The sequence below is a fragment of the Lactuca serriola genome, chromosome 8 (genome assembly GCF_051521515.1).
Source record: "Lactuca serriola cultivar US96UC23 chromosome 8, Lser_US96UC23_V15, whole genome shotgun sequence".
In the NCBI taxonomy this organism is placed as follows: Eukaryota; Viridiplantae; Streptophyta; class Magnoliopsida; order Asterales; family Asteraceae; genus Lactuca; species Lactuca serriola.
Genome location: NC_136415.1, coordinates 148,236,182 through 148,263,486, shown reverse-complemented (window position 1 = coordinate 148,263,486; position 27,305 = coordinate 148,236,182).

Here is a 27,305-nt window from a genome sequence, read left to right as displayed (position 1 = left end):
AATACTAGGTTGGACGATTTCTATGGGGAAACCCATTAGAAATCTTCCAAGGGATATTCTAAAAGGGTCCATGGGCTGCTTAGGGCTTAAGCAGTCAAATTAGGGTTTCCTAGTTGAAAACTCTAATAGCCTACATGTATATAAAGTACCCTTAAGCCCCAAAAACATGGCTAAGAGTTCCTCTAGGGTTTTGGACGTTTTTGGGCAGCCTCCTTTCTTATCATTCTTCATCCTCTTACTCTTGGTGTTTGTGAGCCATTAGAGGAGTGACACTTGTCACCCTAACCTTTCTAAAGCCATTACAAGGAGGATTTACGATTGTTATTGCTACATAACAATCAAGGTAAGATCTAAACTTCATTCATAAGTTAATATGATTAATTGTATGCTAGATCTAGGGTTTAAAGTCTTGGATGAATTGTATGTACAATAGAGAAACCTAGATCCAAGCATTAGGGTTTGCATGAGCACATAGGATGTTGTTATGGATAAAACTCATCAGTGGTATCAGAGCCTAGATTGGTTTCTATTGTATTGATGCCTTGGTTATTTGTTCAAGCTTCAAAAATCGAATTTTTGGTCCCCTGTCTAATGAACTCGGCGAGTTCCATTGTGGACTCGGCGAGTAGCTCCAACTCGGCGAGTCCATAGAGGAACTCGACGAGTTCGAGCGTCAGAAGGAGGTAGTTTCGGGATTTCTTGCTGTTTTACTTGAGGATACTTGCCTTAACGGTTTTGGGTCATTAAAATCTGATTTTAAACATATATTTGAGGATATCCTTTACAAAACAAAAGATAATTACCAATCGATTAGATAATAACTTCCTTATATGATTAAAGATTGATTATTTGTATTAAATGGGGAACTTATCTTGCAAGAAATTGAAATTAGGTCAAATATAGATTATGACCAAATTAATTGTTTAATTTCTATTATTTGTTATTTGATCTTTATGTTGTGAAAAAGTTTCAATTATCTACCTTTAGGTTTTACAGTTTAAATTTGAACTTAAAGGTTTTGTTTTGAAATTTAAATAGTTAAAACCCTAAAGTTTTGAAATGTTTCAAAACTTGCCCTCAAGTTTTGGAATTTAAAAGTTGATTAAAAGTTTAATTTAGAAATGTTAAATTCTAAAACCCTAGTATTGTTTTGAAAAGTTCATATCACACCCTTATGGTTTTATTAATTAATTAAAGTGTATAATTATTAAATTAGACCATCTAGTATTTTAAAAGTGTAAAATACAACATATACTATATATATCATTAAAAGTCTAATATTATATATGTATAAGTAACGTGTCAAGTCTTACCGTTAGTAGGCCTCATTCACGAAGCTGGTCTATAAGGGGTGTTTAAGGAAATTGCCTATAAAATGGCGATTGAATGGGTATCCACTCTTACCCACCGCACTCTTGACTAGTGGAGGGTCGTTAGCCAAACGGGTAGGATAGGACAGAAACCTTCCATTATAAGTATAATGAAGTACAAAAGTAACTAAATGCTTTCATAAAATTCTCAATCTTAGTTACTTTAGGCAAAAGTGAATTGATGCAATTCAATGAAATTACACTTTGTGCCCTTGCGAAGACGTTAGTGGAGCGTGTGTGGTTAACCGGCACACTAAATGGTTCTAAGCAAAGGTAGCAAAGGGTGACTCAATGTTTTTCATAGTTTGGTGGAGCGTGTGTGGTTAACCGGCACACCGAATAGGTGACTGTAACATGTGGGGGCACCATGTAAGTTTTCATGGTTATTCACACCCGCTTTGTGATCCTCGGTATCCCAGTCACAAACTAGAGGGGCATATCAAGATTTAAACATGCCATTGAAAGGTTCAATGAATCTCAAAAGATCTAGGAATTTTCATAGATTTAAAACGTAAAATTCTTTTTCGTTTTTCATGGTGGAAATTAGTGAATCGTCATTCACTTACCTTCAAATATTTTGCAACTAGATTACAACATCCCTTTTCTAGGTTGTAGAGTATTGTGTTGGGTCCTAGCCTTAATATCTCATTTGGGTGATTTATTAAGGACTCAATCAATCAACTAACTTGAATTTAATTTTTCTCCTGTTTTGTAGATGTCAAAGTATGACAACTATGGTCTTCCCAAATTCCATGGAACAAGCTTTTGACATGAAGATGATATTCCACGATTCGATCGAGGAACACGAGATCATGCTTCACTTCCTCCACCTCCTCCTATTGTTCTCCCTAACCCACAAGTTGAAAAGATTGAAAAGTTCAAACTCACTCAAGCCCTTTTGGCAAGTAAACATGAAGAAGGAAAGTTAGGGTGTGCACACATCCTAGAGATGAAGTCACACATTGATAGGTTAAGAATGTTGGGATCTGTTGTCTGTGAGGAGCTGGCTGTTGACTGGGTTCTTCAGTCACTTCCTGACTCATATAATGAGTTCATAAGAGAGTACTATATGAACCACGTCGTAACCCTCATTGATCTCACCTATATGCTTATTGCTGCTGAATCAGCAATGATTTGGCGCACTGGAAAAGCAAAGTTGATTGGTGGATCGGCCTTCCAAACCTCTATGGATATAGGCAATGGCAACGAAAGGCATGTCATGATCGAAAAGTTTGATCATAAGAGAAAGGCAAAGTCAGAAGTAGTTCTGTGTGTTGTTCCAAAAGAGTCAATTTGCTTTTATTGCCAAGAGAAGGGGCATTGGAGACGAAGTTGCCCTATTCACCTAAAAGATCTAAGAGATGGGAGAGTCAAAACGTATGGCTCTACTTTAGGTAAAATCCATTAACTAACTCTTTTAAGTTCCTATTCTAGATTATTAATAAATGATGTGATAAGATTACATTTGGTGTTTTCTAGGATCATAGAAAAGAGAGGAAGCTTAAGGGAAGAAGTGAGCGGAATCTAATCGTGAAGAAATGGTTTTCAATCGCATTGTTTGAAGATTGGAATTTTGAGCTACTACTTGGAGTTAGAATAAGATTCCTAATAAATATGTATTAACATAGTTTTTCAATGAATTGCATTGTAAGGACAAATTTTTTCCGCAATAAAATAATTTTGATTGTTTATATTATTTATTTATCCTTGCAATGGCGTGTATGAAAAATTGATGTTTGAAAGTTTCTATTATTAGAAATAATGGATTTGATTCTTAATTATGTTATTTGTGGAAAGGTCAAGAATTTACCAAATAGGGAAGTTTCTCATCGCCCAAGTTTCAATTGGATAGAAACTTGGAATCATACAACAAGTATTGCATGATGAATGAGAAATTTCATATTTGGAAATTAGACTAATTCATTGACAAAGTGTCAAGTGAAGGAATAGGAGATCAAGTACACAAGGTTGTGTGTTGATCAAGTCCACCACAAGAGTAACAAAGATATTCGTCATGATTTACTAAATGTTTAGTGGATATGATTATACTTATAAGATTAAGTGTAATTCCGAGTTGATTTGAAAGAGTTTAAACCAATAGCAGAACGAATAAGAAGAATCAAGTAGGCAGAAAGATAAAAGTTTCTCTATTCTAAGAAGAAGGGAGAGTACCTTTATTATGTTTTATGATAAGTCTTAATGAATAAGAACCATATCTCAATTGATCCTCTAAATGAGTCTTAGTGCAATTATATGTCTGAGAAGAGGAATCAAGAATTGAAGAAATGGTTAAATCAAGACGTCAATCATACTTCGTTCCAAAACCAAGTCTTAGAGTTAAGATTGTGACATTGAGTGATAAGTCTTCAGAAGGTTTATAACATTATCAAATATGGAATTTGAAAAAAGGTTTTCTTATTACTTCACATTTGAAATTGGAAAGTTGTGATGTCTTGGGTAAGACAAACACCAACTAGGACCAATTTTGTGAAATGTTTAGTCTTGATAAAAGCTACACTAACTCTTGAATATTTGTTTGTCAAGAAATGTTTATTGACAAGATAAACCTTATCGATCATCACTAGCACACGAGTTGAGGTTTACAACCTATCGTGTTAACACTATCTTGTTTCTGTGTCGTTCCAATTGAGTTAATTATGCATGTAAGTCCTGTGAGTTCTCATTTGAATGCATAAAAGGCAAGGACCTTGATCAATGAAAAAGTACATTGATAGGAAAGGGTAAGTTGCTTAACTACTTGGAAGACATGGTGAGCAGATGTGTTACCATAAGGCAAGAGATCAAGATTAAGAAAGTTCGGTCCATAAGAGTTTGGATTTGTCGCAAACTTTGGTTTTGTACAAATTCACATGGATAGGAACACATACACCATTAAAATCTAAGTGTCATAAGATTCCCTCCTTCATAAGAATGACTGTGAGGAAACGCTTTCGCTAAGAGAGATTTAAGAAGATAGTGATTGTGAAAATTGTATTCTCGAATTCGATTATGGTTTGGTATCCCTTTCCATGATTCGAATTGTGAGATTTGGCAATTAATCTGAATTGTTTAGACACACATATGAACTATCTAAGGCAAAGGTGTATAAGTTTAAGAAAGTTATATAAAAGATTATCATGTCAAAGCTAGTGGGAGCATAAGTGTTATGTTTATATGATATTAATCATCATGATAGTGGGAGCATAAATGTTGTGCTTGTATGATTATTAAGGCAAGTATTGCAAGTTAGAAATATTAATTATAGAAAACAAGAGTTATACTTTGCAAAGTCGTAAGGGTTGAATAGTTGTTTTACTATAATTAAGGGAGAGAATATTATGCTTCATTTCAAATCTAAAGGCTTAGGTTGTGAAATGTTAATAAATTTAGTCAAGAGTACATAGTGCATTCTTAAAATTTCGATTATGATTGTGGCATCCCTCTTCATAGTTCGAATTGTGAGAATGTGACACATAAAATATTATGGCAAAAGTATCGTATCTTTATTTAAGACATTATGCATCGTATCCCATACGCTTCCGGTAAAGTATCGATTGCAGATGCTATCATATTTGACCATTCTAAAATTTTCCAAATGTCTAGCGCATTTTGAGGGAAAAAGGACAAGAATCGGTTTTAACTAAAATAATTAAACAACTATCAAAGGACGATCCAAAGCTCGCTGAGGATTGGTCGCTTGTGAGTAGTTGGAAGTATGATATTGCATGGACCATATAAACATTATTATGAATAGATAAGATTCTATTAAGAATAAGTTGTCATATGGCAAATATGGAAAGGTTTCATATTGGGAGTTGGATATTGAGAATCTATGTCTAGAAGGATGTTCAAAGGAATGTATTTTGAGTGAGAGACATCATATATATAGAATTATTTCTGATAGAGATTGGCCAAGTCTTGATGATTTTGAGCTATGACTTTACGAAAGAATCATTGCATAAAATGTTAGAATCTAGCATAAGTAACAAAAATTTGATATTCTTATACTTATGATAAGGATTGGGAGTTGTGAAATGAGTATGATTGGAAATGTGTTCATTTGATCTATTTCACAAAGTAAGGACCGTAGGTAAACATTGTGTGCATGCTGAGAGCGTGGGACAAGTGTAGTAACAATTCAAGTAAGAAGTTGATTACCCGAAACAACAAATAATGAGTAATCAATATGGTGATTAAATAAAATGTTTTATTTATACCCAGAGTTTGGGCCATATGAGATTAGTATTATTCTTGTATTTCACTCTACATTTTTTGACTTCCTGAATAATTAAATTGGTTCAGAACAATCAAATTATTCAAACGGACCATAGTCGTTCATATGTTGGAAGTAGGTATGAATGAAGACTGTCGTGAATTGGTGTGTGGATTGTCTAAAGTGTATTAAACATAAGCAAATGTTTGCTGCAACATTCATGAGTGCTTATGAATATAATTTGAGCATTGGATTAAACCCACGCTCACTTTGATCACTTCATGGATTTTATCACGAGTGATTGGTGAGACGATAACATCTTATATTCTTGAAACTGAGATGTGCGAGTTGTATCTTGTGAGTCGGTTACATATTAATAATATGTAAACGCACCAGTAACTTCGTGTCATAAAACATATCGTTGTGTGTGATTCGGTAAGTGAGTGCAAGCCAGCATTGAATCAAAGTTTATCCATTCCTTTTATCCAAAGTGGGATAAAAGCAATATCTTTGGGCCCCTCGATGATTTAGTGATGGCACCTAAGCGCTTGGCCAAGCCGGGACTAATTTGATGTGCTCAAATGTAGTATGTTGTCAGTCGTCATAAATCAGAAATCAGGAAACAACACATAGATGAGAGAATGATTTAAATCCATATCTCAGTCTATACGATATCTAGAATGGAGGAATATATGATCCCTTATCTAACGGATGCGTATCTGATAAGATTAGAGTTGACAACGGCTTTTGAAAGCTACGATTGCAGATCAGGATCTGAAGTCATACGCAGAATAGTTATTTGAATTATCCAAGTGGGAGACTGTTGGATTAGTATCTAAGTCCACAACTATTTTGGTATGTACTTGACCCGATGGTGCATGGTCCTTTTGGGTTACCTTCACCAAAGCAACTTGATAGGATGAATTATGAAGAGAAAGGAGTAATTATGATTTATTAATATATTATGAGAATAATATATTAAAGGAGAAATCATATTGTTTAATTAATATTAGTCAAGAATTAATTGATAATTAGTTTTGTGGCTAAAAGAGATTAATTAAACTTAAGGGACTGGAGCTGTAATTATAAGATAATTGCATTTGGGCTATGGATCACCTTGGAATAATACGTTGGACGAGTTCTATGGGGAAACCCATTAGAAATCGTCCAAGGGATATTCTAAAAGGGTCCATGGGCTGCTTAGCGCTTAAGCAGTCAGATTAGGGTTTCCTAGTTGAAAACCCTAATAGCCTACATGTATATATAGTACCCTTATGCCCCAAAAACGTGGCTAAGAGTTCCTCTAGGGTTTTGGACGTTTTTGGGCAGCCTCCTTTCTTATCATTCTTCATCCTCTTTCTCTTGGTGTTTGTGAGCCATTAGAGGAGTGACACTTGTCACCCTAAGCTTTCTAAAGCCATTACAAGGAGGATTTGTGATTGTTATTGCTACATAACAATCAAGGTAAGATCTAAACTCCATTCATAAGTTAATATGATTAATTGTATGCTAGATCTAGGGTTTAAAGTCTTGGATGAATTGTATGTACAATAGAGAAACCTAGCTCCAAGCATTGGGGTTTGCATGAGCACATAGGATGTTCTTATGGATAAAACCCATCAACAACATCCTACATCAACCGACGGAACCTCTACATCCTATTATCTCTCCATGGTCATTCATGAAATGGGGGATGGATATAGTAGGAAAATTACCAATAACTCAAGGAGGAAAAGTCTTTATGTTGGTGGTGATTGATTACTTCTCGAAGTGGATCGAAGGTGAAGCCTTCATTCCGATTAAAGACAAAGAGGTAGCCTCATTTATTAAACGTAATATCTTGACCAGGGTCGGAATCCCTACTAAAATCATATGTGGAAATGGATCTTAATTCATATGCAAGAGGCCAAGAGACGTTTGCACGAGTTGGGGAATCAAAATGATAATGTCCTCTCCAATTCATCCCCAAGCTAATGGTCAAGCAGAATCAAGCAACAAGATCATAGTAAACAACTTGAAGAAAAGTCTAGATGAAAAGAAAGGATGATGGACAGAAGAGCTTCCTTTCGTCCTATGGGTAGATAGGACTACTTCAAAAGTAGCCACGAGTCAGACCCCTTGCTCCTTGGTGTTTGGGATAGAAGCAATGTTTCCTACCAAAATAGTGATACCGAAAGAAAGATACTAGCTCCAAAATCAAGAAAACAATGACAAGGTCCTATCTCAAGATCTTGGCACTACTGACGAACTCATAGATCTTGCAAAGATACGCATTGCTTCTCATCAAAAAAGGATCAACAAGGCTTACAACAAGAGCATAAAAGTTAGAAGATTCCAAATAGGATACTTTGTATTAAGGAAAATATTCCAAAACACCAAGGATCCTAGTGCTGGTAAATTAGCTCCTAAGTGGGAAAGACCATATCTCATAGATGTTAACGCAGGAAAAAGAGCATATTGGCTAGCAACACTCGAAGGAGACATTTTTCCAAGATCCTACAATGCTATGCATCTCAAAGCATACTATATGTAAATAAGGTCAATTGATCTTCAACAAAACCGAGGTGCACATGCTCTTTACCTTATACTTTTCATCATTACTTATTTTCTCCTCGAATACATTACTAACTTAAGAATTTTAGGGGAATTAGCTAGACTAACGCCCACCCCTAGCTAACGTTTGCTATGCAGAACAACGTACATCCAAAAATCTCCATAAGCAATGATCCTGAAACATAAGGATCCTCAAGGTTAAAGATCCTGAAACATAAGGATCTTGACAGAGGAAGATCTCAGCATCTTAACACTTGGACAATTCCATTATATCAACGGTATGATCTTTAAACTATCATATACATAAGCTAGAGACCGATCATCTCTCCTGTGCTTAAGGGTACTTAATACCCTTTAAGGTTTAAAGAACTAATTACCTTTTTCACACGAGCTAAGGTTTATACACCTCGCTTGAACGCACGATATCTAACTATGCGATATGAATAAGGGGATCATTTCGCGATGCAGTGTCTTGGAAACCCTTGTATCTTTGAGCATAAGTTCAGATCCTTAAGGTTTATAACATGTTCATGTTATCTAAAATTGGGATCTTACCACATAAATTACATAAGGTTTATAACATCTTCATGTTATCACACGTTGGGATCTTGCCCCAGAAAATACACACGAATCATAACATTTTCATGTTATCATAAGTAGGGATCTTTCTCATGAAATATGTCAAAAGTTGGGATCCTCCTCAGTATATAACATGAACATGTTGTCAATTGAGCTTATGGTGTTACCCAATAATTTTGTCAAAGTCTATAACTTAAACACGGTATCCTATGAAGGGAATTCCCCCATATGATATTATGATTAAGGACCCTCATCATTAAAGATCCTCATCGGTAAGGATCCTCATCAGTAAGAATCTTATCATCAGAAGTCAACAATGATCCTAAGTTCTTTCCTAAGTTGAGATTTATCCTCAATAAATTATAAGATTGAAAGACTTATGAAGCTTAAGGAAAAACTCGAAGAAAATCAAGTTCCATCTTTTCTTGTTCTTAACTTTGAAATTTTTTAAGTAAAATTAATGATCTTAAACTTTTCAGGATCCTAAGCCATTTGCTGATTAACTTCATCACTTCAAAGTCATTTACTATTTTGAATTGATATCTTTAAAGAAGTTTTAAAGCACTTAGATTTACCAAAATTAGTTCTTAACAAATTCTTTTATACTTTTTTTATTATAAAAATTATTAAGGATTACAAGTCAGTCATTAGACTTTTAAAGAAACTTTTAACATTTTAAATTCCTTTACAAAGTCAGTTATTATTATTTTAAGTTATTACTTTTAGTTGTTTAACTAATTCAATCCTTATCAAATCATTTTATCTATTATTTGCGAAAAGAAATTTATCTTGAAAATTATTCACTGTTTTTAGGATCCTAACTACGCAAAGATCTTAGTATCATATTATGTAGGTAAAGGAAACATAGAAAGTTAACAGAAAGATTAACCATTGTATTCAAAATAAAAGGCTTACAGCCCTACAAGAGTCAAATGGTTACATCAAAAAACTACACTACCCTAACCACCTAAAAGGTATAGACCTTAGCCTAGTCATCATCAGCCTTCTTCTCCTCAATCTCCACTTCTGGTTGCGGTGCACGATCCTCAGCAGTAGTGATAAGATTTCTAGTTAGTTTGGCTAGTGCATCATGCCATCCTACTACATTCCAGGATCCTGAATGCTTAAGATCCTCTGCCAACTTGATCTTGGCCTCCAGGATAGCCACCGCAACACTTACCTTCGCATCGGCAATCACCTCCACAAGCTCTGCATAATGCTCCTCCTCTCATCTTTTTGTTTTCTCAACAACTCCACCCTTCAGAGAAGATCCTCAATAGTGGTCCTTTAGATTTTATCCTGCTTTTTTAGAGCAAACTTAGCTTTCTCAGCACAGATCCTGAGATCATTGGTGAACTGAGAAACATGAGTGGAGACCTGAAAGAAATGCAAACATCATCAATAGAAGAAACAGGTATGATAAACTAACATAAATAATTATTATACTCAGGAAACCTATAGCCTAGGAAAATGAGGTCAACTTCCTAAGAGCATCCTCGATGCTATGGTTCTCTAGACTGGAATCTATTGCCTCAGAAGTCTTCCTCTTATGGGATCGTGGAGTCATCACAACCAGGTCAAGTTGGGCTTTCTTTGAAGGAGACAGAGTATAGGGCTTCTCCTTCTTGATCCTGACTAAGCCACTGGTCATGTCATCTTCAAGCCCAGCCAAAGCGAAGCAAGCACTAGAGCGTACAGTCCTTGAACTTGCACAAGAAACATGGATCTTGATGAGATCGAAGATCCTAAGACAACAATTCAAATAAAAAATAAAGAAAGATATACTTGTAGCCATAGAGTTTGTATTAGAAGATCCTTCTTGGAGACTGGATTGATCAATTCTGACAGATCTATCTGCCTCCGAGATAGAAAAAATACTAGCAATCTTATCCTCTGTGTCCTCAGCGGCAAAAACGAGCTCCACGAGCTTTAAACCTGTAACGGAAAAAACAAAATAAGAATAAGATTTCAGGATCACAAGGAAAAGTGTTGAAATCCTACCCTTCTTAACCCAATCTTTGGGTAAGAGATCTCCGCCAGGAATAGAGTCACACCTGACAAAGAAGTATCATCCCTTCCAAGCCCCATCATTGTTTTTTTGTTTTGAACACAAGAGGAGGCTTACCACTCTTAATCTTGAACAGGAAGCGAGAATAACCAAAATTTGAGAGATCATAGACATGGGCCAATTCAGCTAGACCCAAACACTCAACCAAGTACAAGATCCTCCAAATGATAGGCATCACTTGGACTAATGAATGTTTTGTGATCACTCTAGAAAAAGGAAATTTAATGCCTAAAAAAGAGAAGGGATACTCCGGAAAGCACACCCAAGAAGAGGAGATGAAGTCTGGTTGGATCAAAAGGTCATAAGGCGTGAAGACTACTTCAGGAGGGAAGGTACCACTAGCCTTCAATGCTTTGATATCACCATTATCAAAGGAGCACGTTTCGTCATAAGACAAGACTCCATGATCGATGAAATCATCCTCTGGAAGACCTAGGATCTTCTTGCGAGAAAGGGTCACCTTTTTACTCATGATCGAAAATTTGGTAGAAAGGAGATGAGGTAGAGAGGATGTTACCTTAATCAAAATCACCGGTAGCACAAAGAAAGCAAAGCAAATCGAGACGAGAAAAGAGAATTGTAGAACTGATCACCTCTATTTATACTAAAGATTTGAGGTTGTTTTGACCATTAACGGCTACTTATCCACCCGTTAGATTTCAAAATTACCTAGCTGCTAAGGCTTAATTTTGTAAAATACTTTTCTCTCTCTGCTTTTACAATTTTAATTTATGTTATCCCTTTAATAATATCGAAATTAACTCCTACATTTTCAGGAATAACTTGGAGGCAATTGTCAGGGCCAGGATCCTCAAAGCATTCAGCATCCTCAAACCTCATCAGATATTCAGGATCCTCAACTATCTCAGGATCCCGACTATTACCATTATTATTATTTATTAACATTTATAACAGTTATATTTTGTTCAAAATTAACACATATGCAGAAATAGACAAGATAAGACTTTTCTCAACAAAGAGTCGTCTCAACTATGCTAAAGACCTAGAATACCGTGACATCCCCAAAATCTCGGCCAGAAAAGACCGTTTTTCATTTATGCTTTAAAAATATTTTCAGAGTAAATCCTTTTGATTTGAAAGAGTTGCGGAATTTGTTCCCAAAAACAAAACATGATAAAACAATGTTTACCAAAGCATTTCATAAAAGAAATGTATTTTCATTATAATCAAAACTCGGGGTGTCATGTTCCGATACAGACCAATAAGCATAAACGATAACATTACAAGTCATTTAACAAATATATACAAATACAGACTTGTAAACAAAACAACCGATGGTTCATCCATCTCATGCCCTTGCGCCACTTCCTGTAATACAAATAAAACTGAGTGGGTCAGGCTTGGGAGCCTGGTGAGCATATAGGGTTTTCAACCCACAATAAATAATCATATTTAATTTTCAGCAACCAACAATAACCCAATTACTCATTCCCGTTATTCTCACTTTATGTCCCTAAAACAACTAACACAAGGGACCTAGTCTAAGAATATTTCGTCGGGGCGACAACACATGCTTCGGGGGTACCTCAGTAATATAAGTCAAATAAGGCAACCATGAGGGGGATGGAGTACAGCAAATGAACACCCGAATTCATTAACACCTACAGGTGGCGAACCTGCTAATGTTTCCACAAGACTGTCTAGAATAGCCAGTGGTCGTCATCTAAACTCCGCTAGATGACTAAATCAAACAACAACGAGGCCTCTCATCTGTTCATTACACACCAACTATCTACCCATGTTCTACCCAACATATTAGTAGATAAAATATACATTTTTATACATAGTTTTGAAAACCTGTATAGCATGCTTTAATCAACACATAATCCACATAACAGATGAGGCACACACACATAGCACATATCTCATAGAGAATAAATCATATCTATGAGATAGAAGAGAGTGAATACACATTCACACATATAAACAACAATATACTATACACATAGCACGTATTTTGTAGAAAATACTTAATATTTATGTGTTAGAAGAAGGTAACTACACACTCACACTTATAAACGACAATATACTTAATACACTCGGACCAAACTTGTATTATTATCGTGTTTATGAAAGGTAGTATACACTCACTTGATCAGAAGATGATCGGACAGCACTACGACTTGCAGAAGTAGTAATCCTCAGCAGATCTGGAAGATCTTCACAAAAATCGAACTTCTCGTGGGCAGAGCTTCGGCTCGGGAACCGCACTTCTCGGGATATTCGGGATCTCGGGACTTGCCTCGGGGCTCGGGAACAATACCGGGGCTTCGGGATATTTCTGGCACGCAAAACGATGCAAAAAGCGAGAGAGAAGAGAGGAAATTGGCAAATGACTCAGCTGCCTTCGGTTCCTATTTATAGGAGGCTGGAGCCTCGGAGTACGCGGGGTGTACTGCAGTACGCAGCGCGTACTGCTTCCGAAATCGTCACTGCATGCGTCATCCGAAATGTTGACACTCTTCGGAGTACGCGAGGCATACTCGCGTACGCGGGGCGTACGTCGGATCGGACCGGTGACTCGTCTTCGGATAATGCCGGATTAAAAGATTAATTTTAATTACAAAATATTTAATAAACTTCATAAATTCATATCTTCTTCATACGAACTCCGTTTTTGACGTTCTTTATATCCATGCGAAGGTGAGACCACGCTCTACAAGTTTCGTTTAAACTCCGTCGGCTAATTTTGAATTTATTTTTATTATTTATTTTTAATAGGCTGCGACAGAAAAACTTCGTTATAAATTCATAACTCCTTCGTTTGACGTCCGTTCTCGCCTAACTTTTTATCGCTTTGATACCAACAATGAGATCTTCGATTCTCATTTAGATTGTTTCGGCTAAAAACCGCTCGATCTCAAATCCAGTATTTCGGGCTGCACACCGCTAAGCCGAAACTTCGATAAATCATAACTTCCTCATAGGAAGTCAAATTTGGGCGTTCTATATATATTCGGAAACCTCGTTTCAACTACTACAACATTATTCAAAGATATTAAGTTTATTTTACACTTAAATTTTGACACTTATTTTTATTCTTAATTAATCAAAACACATAATTAAGCAATTAAGCACAAAACACACAATACTTAAATAATACAATCTTATTATTTCAAAATGGGTTACAGAGGTTAACCTAGACTATTACATTGCTAAAAATGGCAAGCCCGAAAACACAGGCGTTACAATTCTCTCCCCCTTAGAATGATTCCGTCCCCGGAATCACACATCAACAAACAAATGCGGATAGCGACTCAACATGTCACTCTCCATCTCCCAGGTGAGATTCGGCCAAGCACTAACCCAACCATTTTGCGTCGCAACTTCTTAGTCTTTCGGTCAACAATTGCCTCTGGTTCTTCAATCAACCTTTTGTTCTCATCAATTCTCAAATCAGAAATTGGAATTATATCGGGAACTTCTCCCGTGAACTTCCTCAAATAAAACACATGAAAAGTGTTGTGAATTCCATTCAGTTCCTCGGGTAATTCGAGCTTGTAAGTTTGGTTCCCAATCCTCTGAAGAACTTTAAACGGTCCAATAAACCTTGGACTCAACTTTCCCCTTTTACCAAATCTTATAAGTCCCTTCCACGGTGAGACTTTAAGCAAAACCGAATCTCCAATCTCAAAAGTCATCGGTCTTCGCTTTTTGTCAGCATAGCTCTTTTGACGATCTTGAGCTGCTAACATTCTTTCCCCAATTATTTTCAACTTTTCAGCAGTTTGATGAACCATCTCTGGTCCCATAAACTGCTTTTCCCCAGCCTTAAGCCAACAAGACGGCGTACGACACTTCTGTCCATACAAGGCTTGATAAGGTGCCATCTTAATGCTCGAGTGAAAACTATTATTATAGGAAAATTCTACCAAAGGTAAATGTTCATCCCAATTACCTAGGAATTCCAAGGTACATGCTCTCAGCATATCTTCAAGTGTTTGTATTGTTCTTTCACTCTGACCATCAGTCTGCGGATAGTAAGCTGTGCTTAAACATAACTTGGTACCCATTTCCTCTTGTAGACTTTTCCAAAACCTTGAGGTGAAACGGCTATCACGATCCGATACAATCGTTAACGGAACACCATGCAGCCTCACAATTTCCTTCACATAAGAATTCGCAAGCTTTTCCATAGACCACTTCTCCTTGGCCGTTATGAAATGTGCACTCTTAGTGAATCGAACAACGACCACCCACATCATGTCGTGACCATTCTTTGTTATGGGCAGTTTAGTGACAAAGTCCATAGCAATGTCTTCCCACTTACCCATAGGCACAGTCAATGGTTCTAAACTCCCGTAAGGTTTCTGATGTTGTGTCTTGACTCTCGGACAAGTCACACACTTAACCACATACTTTGCAACATTAAGCTTCATCGTCGGCCACCAGTAGTAGGGTTTCAGGTTCCTATACATTTTAGTGCTACCCGGATGAATTGAGTACATGGTCTTGTGAGATTCTTCCATCAGAAGATCCCTAATTCCTCCTGACTTAGGTACCCAAATATGATCTTGGAATACCTTCAGTCCATGACCGTTTGTACCAAACACCAACGTTTTACCCAAACGTTCCTCCTTTCGGTCATTTTTCTCAGAAGCTTCCTCTTGAGCTTTCTTTATACTTTCCACAATGGTCGAGACAACTTCAATTCTCAACGCTCTTGGCCTTTTCCTTTCAAGATTGACCTTCCGACTGAGAGCATCAGCAACAACATTAGCTTTACCGGGGTGGTAAAGTATCTCACAGTCGTAGTCTTTAAGTAATTCGAGCCAGCATCGTTGCCTCATATTCAATTCCTTCTGATTAAAGAGATATTGGAGACTCTTATAATTAGTGAAAATTTTGCACTTCGTGCCATAGAGGTAACGCCTCCATATTTTCAGAGCGAAAACTACCGCTGCCAACTCCAAATCATGAGTCGGGTAATTCTTTTCATGCTCTTTCAGCTGTCGAGACGCATATGCTATCACCTTTTCTGTTTGGGTCAAAACACAACCCAATCCAACCCCAGACGCATCGCTATAAACAGCGAAGTCTTCAACTCCATCGGGTAAAGAAAGTATCGGTGCCTCGCATAGCTTCTTCTTTAGCTTCTCGAATGCTTCTTTATGCTTATCACTCCAAGCATAAGTAGCTCCTTTGTGGGTCAAAGCTGTCAATGGAGTAGCGATCGAGGAAAAACCTTGGATAAACCTTCGGTAATATCCGGCTAACCCCAAAAAGCTTCGAATCTCCGTGGGACTTTTTGGTTGTTCCCACTTCATCACAGCTTCGATCTTCGCTGGATCAACCATTATCCCCTCTTGGTTGACCACGTGACCCAAGAATTGGACTTCACAAATCCAAAAATCACATTTGGAGAACTTTGCATACAACTTCTCCTGCTTCAAAACTTCTAACACTTCTCGCAAGTGTCTACCATGCTCCTCCTGGCTTTTTGAGTAAATCAGAATGTCTTCTATGAACACTATCACAGATTTATCAAGGAACGGATTACAAACCCTATTCATCAAATCCATGAACGCTGCCGGAGCATTGGTTAGTCCAAACGACATAACCAAGAACTCGTAGTGTCCATATCTAGTTCTGAATGCAGTCTTCTCGATATCTTGCTCTCTTACTTTCAGCTGATGATATCCTGACCTTAGATCGATCTTCAAGAAATAGCTCGAACCTTGCAATTGATCAAATAGGTCATCAATCCTCGGCAACGGATATCTATTCTTTATTGTTGCCTTATTCAGCTCTCTGTAATCGATGCACATTCTCATACTTCCATCTTTCTTCTTCACGAACAACACCGGAGCTCCCCAGCGCGATGAACTAGGTCTAATGAAACCTTTGTCCAATAACTACTGGAGTTGCATCATCAGCTCCTTCATCTCCGTCGGTGCTAATCGATAAGGTGCTTTTGCTATTGGCGTGGTTCCTGGTAACAAGTCTATTATGAACTCCACTTGTCTATCAGGTGGTAATCCATGAAGATCTTCGGGAAATACTTCCGGATAATCACACACCACTGGAATACTCTGCATCACCTTCTTTTCCTTCTTAGCATCAATCACGAATGCTAAATATGATGTACATCCCTTGGTCAAACACTTTCTGGCTTTTATTAGAGAAATGATTCCAGAATTCACTCTGCGTTTGTCCCCATACACCATAAACGAATCTTTACCAGGCGGGTTTACTTTAACTATCTTCTTCTTGCACAAAATTTCGGCATCATTGGCGCTAAGCCAATCCATTCCCAACACGATGTCGAAACCATTAAGCCCGATAGGCAATAATTCCTCGTGAAACTTATTCCCATTAAGGTCGATTAAGATTTCTTTCATACGATGGCTAATAGGTACAAAATTGCCACTAGCTACTTCGACTAATAAAGCATCATCTAGTCTATCAATAGGCAAAGCTAGCTTTCTACCAAACTCATGCGAAATAAAGGAGTAGTTGGCTCCAGAATCAAACAAAATTTGAGCAGGTAATTCATTTACGAGAAAGGTACCTGAAGCGACATCAGCTTCATCTTTTGCAGCTTCGAGTGTCACCTGGAAGGCTCTCGCCTTCGGCTTTGGTGGAATGTTGGGCCTAGCTGCCTCCTTCTTCTTCGGACAGTCTTTCAAAATATGTCCCTCTTCATTACAACCAAAACACATCCTTTTGTTGTTCGGACATTCATTGGCAAAATGTCCTACCTTTCCACACTTGTAGCAGGTCACATCCTCGCTACATTTCCCAAAGTGCTTTTTCTTACACTTATCACACCACTTCGCTTCGCCTCCTTTTCCTCCAAACTTTCTCGAATCAGATTTCGAAAATTTGCTTCTTTTACCGGAACCAGAGGTTCCCTCAAACTTTCTTTTCTCACCAACCTCAACCTTGTCGGTGGTTCTTCCCTTTATCATGTTCTCAACAGACTTGGCAGCCCAAATAGCTGCCTCTAGAGTAAGTGTCTGACGTACTGGCACCTCGTACTCCCATTGGATTCCCTTCGCATACCGGTCCACCTTTGTCAGCTCATCTGGAACGATACGCAAGGCAAACTCCATCTTATCGGTGAAGTTATTTGTGTATTCATCAACTGACATGCTGCCTTTCGTCAATGTCAGGAACTTGTTCTCCAACTCCAACAAATTTTGAGCCGAGCAGAATATGCGCTTGAACTGCACCAAGAACTCTGCCCATGACAATTGCAGTGGCTCATTAGGGCTCAACGTCTTCCCCAGAGTGTTCCACCAACGAACGGCTCCACCTCGGAATTGTCGCACGGCATAGATAGTCTGCAACTTGCCTCTGCAGCCACATGTCATAAAGGCTAACTCCATTTCGGAGATCCAATCCATAACCCCAATCGGATCCTCCTTTCCATTGAAGGTCGATGGTTTGCAAGTTAGAAAGTCCTTGTACTTGCATCCCATTCCATCATTCCGTCCATCATGGTTATCTTGCCTAACTATCGGTGGGTTGGCTTGACCAATAGACCCACTAAAGTTTCCACCTTCCGAGTGCCCTTCATTTAATTCAGGCTCCTCCACACGAATTGACAGTTCTTCACGATGCTGCTGAAGCAACCGTCTAGTTTCATCCATCTGACGATCCAACATCATCTGAATCATCATTTGCACACCAGCCATGGTTATTGGCTCAGGTGCTGCTGCTACGACAGGTACTTGTTCAATCACTGGTGGTTGATTCCTATTTTCATCAGCATTTCCAACTCCACTTCTTGTTCTCACCATTTTGATCTACACAACGAATAAGGTGAAATTAGATCCTCAATCACGATAGATATTTAAATCATCCTTATCGCTCCGAAACGTTTACATGCTAGTTCTAATATCGTAGACGTACGCTTAGAATCCTACAGACATAACGTTTCTAGATCCGGTCGGCAACAGACCATAGATCCGAACAAATAATATCATATATGGCAACATATAACATTTAGCACATAAAGTATTTTAGGCAATTTTCCTAAAATAAACCAGTGCTCGTGTCTAAAACATAACAGACACACGTCTCAAAACTTCACTTAGCATTCTAAGTTTAAGTCTAGACATCCTACAAATTCCTAGTTCGCTTAAACTAATGCTCTGATACCAACTGTGACATCCCCAAAATCTCGGCCAGAAAAGACCGTTTTTCATTTATGCTTTAAAAATATTTTCAGAGTAAATCCTTTTGATTTCAAAGAGTTGCGGAATTTGTTCCCAAAAACAAAACATGATAAAACAATGTTTACCAAAGCATTTCATAAAAGAAATGTATTTTCATTATAATCAAAACTCGGGGTGTCATGTTCCGATACAGACCAATAAGCATAAACGATAACATTACAAGTCATTCAACAAATATATACAAATACAGACTTGTAAACAAAACAACCGATGGTTCATCCATCTCATGCCCTTGCGCCACTTCCTGTAATACAAATAAAACTGAGTGGGTCAGGCTTGGGAACCTGGTGAGCATATAGGGTCTTCAACCCACAATAAATAATCATATTTAATTTTCACCAACCAACAATAACCCAATTACCCATTCCCGTTATTCTCACTTTATGTCCCTAAAACAACTAACACAAGGGACCTAGTCTAAGAATATTTCATCGGAGCGACAACACATGCTTCGAGGGTACCTCAGCAATATAAGTCAAATAAGGCAACCATGAAGGGGATGGAGTACAGCAAATGAACACCCGAATTCATTAACACCTACAGGTGGCGAACCTGCTAATGTTTCCACAAGACTGTCTAGAATAGCCAGTGGTCGTCATCTAAACTCCGCTAGATGACTAAATCAAACAACAACGAGGCCTCTCATCTGTTTATTACACACTAACTATCTACCCATGTTCTACCCAACATATTAGTAGATAAAATATACATTTTTATACATAGTTTTGAAAACCTGTATAGCATGCTTTAATCAACACATAATCCACATAACAGATGAGGCACACACACACATAGCACATATCTCATAGAGAATAAATCATATCTATGAGATAGAAGAAAGTGAATACACATTCACACATATAAACAACAATATACTATACACATAACACGTATTTTATAGAAAATACTTAATATTTATGTGTTAGAAGAAGGTAACTACACACTCACACTTATAAACGACAATATACTTAATACACTCGGACCGAACTTGTATTATTATCGTGTTTATGAAAGGTAGTATACACTCACTTGATCAGAAGATGATCGGACAGCACTACGACTTGCAGAAGTAGTAATCCTCAGCAGATCTGGAAGATCTTCACAAAAATTGAACTTCTCGCGGGCAGAGCTTCGGCTCGGGAACCGCACTTCTCAGGATCTTCGGGATCTCGGGACTTGCCTCGGGGATCGGGAACAATACCGGGGCTTCGGGATATTTCTGGCATGCAAAACGATGCAAAACGGGAGAGAGAAGAGAGGAAATTGGCAAATGACTCGGCTGCCTTCGGTTCCTATTTATAGGAGGCTGGAGCCTCGGAGTACCCGGGGCGTACTGCAGTACGCAGCGCGTACTGCTTCCGAAATCGTCACTGCATGCGTCATCCGAAATGTCGACACTCTTCGGAGTACGCGGGGCGTACGTCGGATCGGACCGGTGACTCGTCTTCGGATAATGTCGGATTAAAAGATTAATTTTAATTACAAAATATTTAATAAACTTCGGAAATTCATATCTTCTTCATACGAACTCCGTTTTCGACGTTCTTTATATCCATGCGAAGGTGAGACCACGCTCTACAACTTTCGTTTAGACTCTGTTGGCTAATTTTGACTTTATTTTTATTATTTATTTTTAATAGGCTGCGACAGAAAAACTTCGTTATAAATTCATAACTCCTTCGTTTGACGTCCGTTCTCGCCTAACTTTTTATCGCTTTGATACCAACAATGAGATCTTCGATTCTCATTTAGATTGCTTCGGCTAAAAACCGCTCGATCTCAAATCGAGTATTTCGGGCTGCACACCGTTAAGCCGAAACTTCGATAAATCATAACTTCCTCATACGAAGTCAGATTTGGGCGTTCTATATATATTCGGAAACCTCGTTTCAACTACTACAACATTATTCAAAGATATTAAGTTTATTTTACACTTAAATTTTGACGCTTATTTTTATTCTTAATTAATCAAACCACATAATTAAGCAATTAAGCACAAAACACACAAAACTTAAATAATATAATCTTATTATTTCAAAACGGGTTACAGAGGTTAACCTAGACTATTACATTGCTAAAAATGGCAAGCCCGGAAACACAGGCGTTACAAATACCAAGTCAAAAAACATTCACAAAGCTGATCATAGAGGATCCCGGGAATATCTGATATTTTGTTTGGTAGTTTAGACTATAAATTAACACATGTATCTTGCACACGACACGCTCTACATACTCTTAGATTACTCTACAAACTTTTTCACTTCTTCTTACTAAAATACTCTCTATAATCATCATTTTATATTAATAAAATCATCAAGGCAAGTGATCATTATCACTACCCAAGGTTTTGTGTCGGAGATCCTAGCAAGGATCGAGGGCTTTCCTTTACCTTTATTGCACAATTCGAACATCACAACCTCTCATTCAATTTGGTTGATTTATACTTGTGTAATTTTTTACCACAACAGAACTGTTATGTATTTCTTGTATAATACTCCATGGATAATCATAAAGCATGAGATCCTCATCTTGAATGATTTATTGTTTTTTTCTTCCTTTGAGATTGTACAATTATGGAGATACTCTATGATGACTTGTATCCAGGTTTTTAAATGTTTATGAGGATCCTAACTGTTTGGATCGGGAACCTGAACATTGGGATCCTTGTGAGAGGATTAAGGTATTGGGCATCTGATTGATTTTATGTTGGCTACATGATCATGGTCTTCAAGGTCGTCTGATCTCCTGGAGGGATCTTCTATCACCGAGATCGTTATGTGGGATATTAGAATCTTGGTCTCTGGCGGGATCCAAAGCGAAGACTCTACGTTGGCTTATACATCAGACTCGGTGTTATCTTCTCGAACTGAGCTTCTAGGGTTTCTCCAGGGATATAATTGAACATGTTGAAACTGTGTCTTAACATATCCTGGCGATTCGCTTTCATGTCTTTATTTCCCTCGTTGACCTTAAAAGTCATTAAAAGCACAACTAGAAGCCAAAATCAAACTTAAAAGTCAAACCCTTTGACTACAAACCTCAAAAGTCAAATTTAAAAAGTCAAACTTCAAAAGTCAAACTTAAAAGTAAAATTAATAAACAAATAAAACTTAAAAGGTCAAGCCAAAAACCTAAATTTGAAATTTTGAAAGTCAAATGAGAAAGTCAAAGTTTAATATTTCAAAAAAAATCAAAATTAAAAGTCAAAAATTAAAAACTTGTTTTTTTTTTAATTTATTTATATTATTATTATTATTATTTTATTTTATTTTGGATGAAAAAGGAATTTAAAACTAAAAGAAATTGAATTTTGGGTTAAAAGTGTCAAATTGGCGAAGTTAGGTGCGCAGATACGATATTTAAATTAAGAAGTGAAGGAATATATCATCCAACAAGCTAGAGGAGTTGGTTAGGGCGTTGAGTGTATGAACCAGAGGTTCCGGGTTTGATGCCCGGCACCCCTAAATCCCACCCCCCCTTTTTTCATGTACGAAGACGAAGACTGCTGCTTAGCCGGCTTCCCTAGCCGTTCACCAAGCCGCGATCCACCAAGCCGTCTCCCGAGCCGAGGCCGCAAACTCCAAGCCGCACACCGCCGGTCGCACATCGCCGCCGTAAACCACCGGCCGCAAACTCCGACGAACGTAAACCGCCGGCCGTAAACTCCAAAGACCGCAAACCGTCGGCCGTAAACTCCGGCCGTAAATTGTTTCCGGCCATAAGCTCCTCGCAGATTAAGTGAAAAAACAACATTTTTCACCCCCTTTTTGCTCCAAAACACGATCAAAAACCCGTTTTTATGAAAAACATGAAGAACAAACCCCCCCCCCCCTTATTTTTCAGAGATCAATAAAAAAAACGCAAAAATGTTTTGATAATAAGATCAAATAAGCTCCAGATCTGACAAAATTGACTGATACAATCCAAGCTCTGATACCAATTGTAAGTCCCCGATCTGCTTGTGAATCAATCAAATCCGTTTGATGGTGCGGATTCTCAATCAAACGGATGATGTCAAATCAAATAGAAGAGAAGGAGAAGAAGAAGATGATGAATCTTGTATGTATTGATACGAATTAAGATCCGGATACAAGATTCACACACACTAACACACACTTGTTCTTCTCTCTAGTTTCTCTCTCTAGAACACCTTAGAATACACACAAAAGCTCCTCTTGGCCATAGATTGTCTTCTATTCATCAATCCCTCCTCAACCACCTAACACCTATATATATATATATATATATATATATATATATATATATATATATATATATATACTTGGGGAATATGGGCCATAAATGGGTTTACGGCCCATTCACGGCCGTAAATGGGTTTACGGTTGTAAACTTATTTACGGCCGTAAACACTTATATGGCCGTAAACACAGAGTTGTTTACAGTCCTAGACATAAAAATACATTTTCTTATAAAAGAAAAGTATAAACCATAATTTAGGACCCAACATATGTGTTCTTCTGGAGTCTTCCTTCTTTTTCCGGCTTAGACATCTTAGTGTGTCTTTTTACTAGAGAATAAGAAGTTACAAAAATGTAAGAAACCCCATAGATAACATTGATTACCTTAGCGTCATGAGGAGGGGATGTTAGTTTTTCCATGATCTTGGCAGGATCCTAATACTACTCCTTCTCCTTCGATCTCTTTTTTTGTCTTCCTAGGATTACTTTGTGACATTCTTTACTCAGTAGATAACTAATATTCCTTCTAAGTTCTATGCAATCCTCAGTGATGTGGCCGAAATCATTACGGTATTGACTACATTTAGATTTGTCTTTCCAACCACTCGACTTTTCTCCTTTCCTTGGCCACCTTGCTTTCTAACCAAGAACTTGCATGGAAAAGATTAGACCTTAAAAGTCAATATAAAAATAATAGTCAATGATCTTGGGGAATTTATCTTCTTCCCCTTTATCATCAAGGGCATTAACCTTATGATAATAATGATGGGTTGGAGCCAAAAGAACATCCTATGTGCTCATGTAAACCCGAATGATTGGATCTAGGTTTCTCTAATTGTACATGCATTCATCCAAGACTTTCAAACCTTATATCTAATGAGTATAATTCGAAATTAATGTGACAAATCAGATCTAGATGATTAACTCTTGTTGCTTGCTTGAATCTTCTTGTCTTTGAAGCTTAGAGTCACAAGTGTCACTCCTCTAATGGCTTACAAACACCAATAGCAAAAGAGTGATCTTTGACAAAGGTTGCAAGAGGCAGAATTTCGGCTATGATCTTTTTAGGGTTTCAAGTGGCCACAAATTGTAAGCCTTAAGGTCCTATTTATATTGTAGCTGCTAGGGTTTCAGTCTATACCCTAATGGACAGCTTAGGCCTGATGTTGTCCAAGGAAGCTTCTAGATTATGGCCGAAATTATGGATGGACACATCCTAATTTTTTCCATGCCTAGTCCAAGAGGCTCCTCAGCCCAATACTCAACTATCACACATTTGACAATTTAAGGCCCTGTTATTAAATTAATGTCTTTTAGCCACAAAATTTATTCTTATTAATTCTTGGATAATACTCCCTCCGTCAAAAAATTATTGTCCACAGACAAAAAACACACACATTAAGGAAGCATTAATTACCACTAACTTTATAAAATAAAATGACAATTTTGTCCTTACTTTGCATTTAATGTTCCATTAAATGCATAGTTAGTTAAGTAATAATGAGGGGGTATTTTGGTAAAAATGTTATTCATTTTTAGAAGTGTACTATTATTTTGAGACAAACCAAAAAAGAAAGATAGACTATAATTTTAGGACAGAGGGAATATTAATTTAATTATATGATTTCTCTATTAATATATTAATCATATAACATATTAATAAATCATAATAACCTCTTTCTTAATAAATCATCGTATCATGTTGCTTCAGTGAAGGTAATCTAAAAGGACCATGCACAACCGGGTCAAGTACTTACCAAATATAGTTACAGGATTAGACACTAATCCAACAAATCAGGCTTGGAATACAATTTGGATTTATAGGATCTTTGGGCTAAGGAATCAACCTTCCTATTAGGATTGTCATTTGAACTTGGGGAGTTAGTCCTCTCCTGGATCTCCATGTCTTCTTCCAGTCTAATGAACCTCACGGCTCTACTTCTAACTTCGTTCACTTTCCTGCATGGGGTCATTATGAAATCTTCATAGAAGGGAGAGTCTTTCTCTAGGCCCATCTTGAAGGGATCTACAACAATGGCCCTATAGAAATTAGGAATATTCAGTCCTTCATTGCCAAACCTGCTTACAAAATCTATGAGGGATTCCCATGGATTATGGACTAGTCGATATAGATAACTAGTGATCCTTTCTAATGTCATGCTATAAAAAATGGTTATTAAAAAGATTTAAAAAATGAAAATAAAACATAATAGAGTAAGGAGGAAGGTTAAGAATCCATTTTAAGGTTGATCTTGTGAAGGTAGAGCCAAAACCCTTACATAGGCAAGCCTCCTTCAAATGTGTTGGAATAGAGATGATTTCCATGCTTTCCCTGTATTGTGCCACATGTTCTTCAGGATCTACAGTTCCATCGTAAGGCTTCATGTATGGAGTTTGGAAGCGCTTTGGAACTTCAGTATCAGCTATCGCGGGAACAAATCTTGAGATCTTGTCTCTCGTGAGGGATACCTCTGGTATAGGTTAGACCACTCCGAGCACACTTTATATAATCTGCCTTTACTGATGAAGTTCCTTGGCTATGATCGGCTTATTTCTACATCAAGGTCCATAGAGTTAGTATTAAAAGTTTTAATATTCATGACATTACCAGGATCCTTCTTATTGGGAGAGATGAAGGTTTCGTCGGGATCTTGGATCACATGGGCTCACTGTAAATATAAATTTGAGATTTCCGAGAACCTATGGAATTGGTGTTTGCACATGCCTTGACTTGGTATTTTCGGGTCTTAAGCATTATTGGAACGTTTCTTCATTGGGAATGAGTCTTATGTTTACCATTTATGCACATGTAATAAAAAAACAAGAAATATAGTCGTTAAACTTGTTAGGATATAATAATGGCGGTGTTCATGATCCTGATGTATGTTCATGATCCTAAGACCCCTTTAACATCCGGAATCCTAGATAGGTTTAAGGATCCTTAGATATTTTAGAGATCCGGGATCCTAGACAGGACTGAGGATCATTACCCTAACACTATATATATATATATATATATATATATATATATATATATATATATATATATATATATATACAGGGGAGGGTTCAATTGAAAAAAAAAGGTTGAGAAAGAGAGAATGAATCTGGACAACTCATTTCGAATATGCCGCTTAAGCGCTCCAACATACTGGGCCGACAGAACATATCATATTCATTTATTAATAAGTGTATTCATATATGAATACGTATATTCATATATGAATATGTATATTCATATATGAATAAGTATAGCAGAAATGATTACTCATATATGAATATGGTGGTGTGGGTGGTGGCATGGGTGGCGGTTGTTGGTCGTGGTTGGTTGTGGAGGTGGTGGCGGCAGCGAGGTGGCGGTGGTGGTTGGTGACGGTGGTGATGGTGGTTGGTGGTGGAGGGGAGGTGGTGTATTCATATATGAATACACTTATATTTTTATTCATATATGAATATTACTCATCCTCTATTGACCTAGTACGCCGGAGCGTTTTACGGCAAAAATAAATGATTTACTGAGATTGATTTCTCCATTCTCAACCTTTTTTTATTTTCTTATTTGAAGTTCTCTCTTTCTATCTCTCTTTCTCTCTCTCTCTCTCTCTCTCTCTATATATATATATATATATATATATATATATATATATATATATATATATATATATATTTGTACGGTGAGGTCCAATCGTGAACGACGAAAATCATAATGATCAACGACCAACGGAATGGATGTACACTTGTACATTAGACGTACATACACCAGATTATACAATAAAACCGCCTCTTTTTTTCGTTCAATTATTTTAATCCACATTTCTTATCGAAAAAAACCCCGAATATGTGTTTGTTCAGTATTTGCCTTCCTCTTGCCATAGAGATCCATTTTGATGCATAAAAAACAAACTTTTTTTTTCAAAAAAGCTCACTTGGTTTTGTTGTTATTTTTCTTTTTTTTTTAATATTTAAGTTTATTTTGATTAAAGAAAACTAATTATATCAAAAATGTCAATTTTTTTCCTCTACTTATAAACATCAAGATCGACTAAAATAACTCGATCAGTTCAGATTTACACTGTGAATATAAAATGTTAATATTATAAATTTAACATTTACAATGTG